We start from the raw sequence: 3821 nt of genomic DNA, 5'->3' as shown, positions 1-3821 counted from the left end.
TAAATTCCTTAACCCCTTCTATAAATTCCTCCCTAAAAAACCGACGATTAGGATAATTCCTATTATACATCCACTACGATATTTTATCTACGTAAAGAACAAATAAATTACACCTTATATTAATCATAATTCAAATTAATTTATAAAATTAAGTTACATAATAAACTTTAGTTACAAAGTATAACATTTACTTGCTAGATTACTTACTAGAATATTGAATTAGTTAAGCCATTCAATTAGACTAACTCACTAACTATTAATCATAATTAATAAACCCTAAATTATAATATAATATTATACATCCAACTACGATATTCCATCTACATAAAGAACGAATATAGAATTAAGTTACATAATAAACTTTAGTTATAAAGTACAATATTTACTTACTAGATTATTGGATTAGTTAAGCCATTCAATTAGACTAACTCACTTACTATTAATCATAATTAATAAATCCTAAATCATACACACACACACACACACACACACACACACACACACACACACACACACACACACACACACACACACATATATATATGTATATATACACACTCCAATCGTATGATTTGACTGTGTGTGTGTGTGTGTGTGTGTGTGTGTGTGTGTGTGTGTGTGTATATATATATATATATATATATATATATATATATATATATATATATATATATATATATATATATATATATATATATATATATATATACAATTTAGGATGTTATATATATGTAGATTGTAAGTAACAATAATTAATCTATAAGTGTTTGACCATTTTGACCACTAATACCGACCGATTTCGGTCGGTAACTTATTTAAAAATAAAATGTATAGTGTTATAAGATGTAGTGCTATATTAAAACTTAAGTTGTAGCAACAACAACATATACTCGGTCAAATCACACAATTGGAGAATATATATATATATATATATATATATATATATATATATATATATATAGAATACCGACCGAACTTAGTCGAAAATTTTAATTGTGTGATTTGACCGAGTATATGTTGTTGTTGCTACAACTTAAGTGTGTGTGTGTGTGTGTATGTATATAAATATATATACAATTTAGGATGTTATATATATGTAGATTGTTAGTAACAATAATCTGTAAGTGTTTAATCATTTGGACCACTAATACCGACTGATTTCGGTCGGTATTTTTATAATTATATTAAACGTAATTTTTAATTATAAAAAATAATAATTGACGCAGGGCGGGAAAAAATAAATTAAAATTTTCGACTAAGTTCGGTCGGTATTCTATAATGTTTTTAATTAATCATTTCTTTTGTAGATAATATGCAAATCTGATTAGGCTTTGGTCAAAGATTGACCATTTTCTGACCGCAATCGGTCGAAAATTTCAACTGTGTCAGATAAAATAAACTTTCTTTTTTGTGGGATCTTATTTTCCGACCAATTTCGGTCGGTATTTTTATTTATAATTTATTATTTGATTTTTTTGACCAATTTACGTTGTTTCCGACCGATTTCGGTCGGTATTACTTTCCGATTAATTTCGATCGATCGATCAATTTCACTCGGTATGCTCTGGACGCTTTTTTATAGTTTTTTAGTAGTGATTCTAAATTGAGATAGTACATTTTCATGGAACTCATTTACTAGTCAAATATTTGAAGGCTTGACATTGAGTTGTCTTCTAGTACTGAATAAGAAGCATAGTTGTCTTAATTTTGCCCAACATGATTTTTCATTGCAGTTCGAGAGTTATCATTCCAGAATCAGGTAGGGACCTTCAAATTAATTCAATTATGAAGTGTCAAAACGAGTAAGGCTAACAGTGCAAGTATACAACGGCTCTGAAATAACAATGAATCTATATAACAAGGATAAACTAAATTTACAGTTGAACTAGCATTAATGATCTGAACTGGATCAGATCTTTTACACTGAGGAAAAAGAAAAAAAATTCAAAGTTCTATTTTACGTGCTCAGTGCTTAGGCTCTCATACTATTTGGCTAGTATACCGTTGACAAGTCAGTTTCTAGCCATAGAGAATCATATACTTCCTCCTCAATAGGAATGTATGTAAAGATCTGGGAATAATCACTGCCGGCTTAAAATTCAATCATTTCAATGTTACTGGGACTAGGGGAAGATGATATCTCTATATCCATCCAGCTAAAATCAACATCAACTAGTTCTGAGCTATCTTCACTGCCCATATTAGCAAATAGAAAGTCCCCATTGTAATTATCTAGATTTGGAGCAGCAGGATTATTTATGACGGAAATGGGATCAAGCTCTGCTTCTAGAGATTGGATTACACTTCTTAATTTCTCGTCATCACAATATTCCATATGGGATTCATCAAGAAATGACATGAGAATGGCGCTATCGATTTCTGATATCTCTATTTGATTTAATAAGTCAGTGTCATCAGTATCAACGTTAATGCAGACGGGCCAGTTTTCTGGTGCCAAATATGCCATGTTCTGTGTAGAACAAAGAATATTAAGAGCAAAATGGTAGGAACCTGGAATTGAATAGATGAATTTGAAGAAAGTTTAAAACAACTAGGAATTTGAGAATGCCCATGTCAAGAAAGCAAACGTTTAAATAGATCAATATTTTAGGTATGGCAGCACGTGGACAGACAATGGGCACCTAACCTTTTTGCCATTTGGAAGTAATTGACGATTTTCTCAATTAGGATTCAAGTAATGTAACTGCATTTTTAATTTAATACTAGGATATTGGACAGCTTTGTCTGCTGTCAGTATAATTTTTCTGGCGACATGCTTTGTCTTTGATTACTGGCAATGGCACCCCATGCTTTAAGAAATGTATTGTGGTAGCTTGGATTTTATTTGATTACTTTCATATCCTAAATTATAGCCTAAAATATGCATTAAAAGGAGTTCATGAAAACATGAAAATAGAATAAGAAAGTTTAGCTCCATTATTTGAAGGACAAGATATGGAGCAGATGTACGTACATTTGATAGTGAGGATGTGCATGTACATTGAATCAAAATTCTGAACCTACCGACTATATTGCTACACAAATTTAATGTTTATCCAAACACTCGTGACCCACTATGTTTAGTTTGAACTTTGAAGTACTTCGATGTACGTGGACCATGCGTTTGTCATACCTGCACACATGAGAAAGGCAGGAAGATAAAAGGCTTTAAAAATGAAATAAAACAAAAGAAAGCCACCAGTGAACCGTCACTCATCACGTGTGGGTTGGCCATGAATTGCTGCCGTGATATGATAGACCACCAAATGGAAATCTATGGAGTATTTAATTGGGGATCTTTATACATTAAATTGTACCATTTTTTCTTTAATCAATATTACATACATGAACCCTTGATAGCAAAATCTTTTTGTTATTTAGTTATTAAATTTTGGTTGCATTTAGGCCGTAAAACTGTTCTTTGGGTTAAATGGAGAAACGAATCAAGTTAATCATCTGTCAACTTGTTTGAGATCTAGTTAAAAAGATTTTCGCATTTCATTTACTCTGTAGTTAAACTCCCTTTAATATTTCTTTGCCCTATAGGTGCAACCAAAATAAATCACTTTAATTAACTGCCTTTGAGCTAAAAAAGAAAAATTGTATACTGGTCAGCAAGGACAATCTTTTCTATATATTAGCTATTTTATGAAGAAAAAAGAAGAAAGAAAAAGATTAACAGATTTCTAGGTGTTTGAGATCTGCGTAGGATTTCATCATATCATATACATAGGGTAATGTTTGAATTTGTATTAGAAAGTGCTTGGTGCACAATTATTGAACCATTGTAGGGGTGCTAAAAATGGTTTACTCCAACTTTA

The 3821-nt window shown here is 30.9% G+C and overlaps 1 pseudogene; it reads right to left on the bottom strand.

Annotated features, from left to right (window-relative positions):
- Nucleotides 1–1801: 1801 nt before the first annotated feature.
- LOC107782303 (uncharacterized) lies at nucleotides 1802–2778 on the bottom strand (annotated as a pseudogene).
- Between the last annotated feature and the right edge of the window lie 1043 nt (nucleotides 2779–3821).

This window comes from Nicotiana tabacum, chromosome 2 (assembly GCF_000715075.1).
Source record: "Nicotiana tabacum cultivar K326 chromosome 2, ASM71507v2, whole genome shotgun sequence".
Taxonomy (NCBI): domain Eukaryota; kingdom Viridiplantae; phylum Streptophyta; class Magnoliopsida; order Solanales; family Solanaceae; genus Nicotiana; species Nicotiana tabacum.
This window is presented reverse-complemented; position numbering and strand designations above follow the sequence as displayed.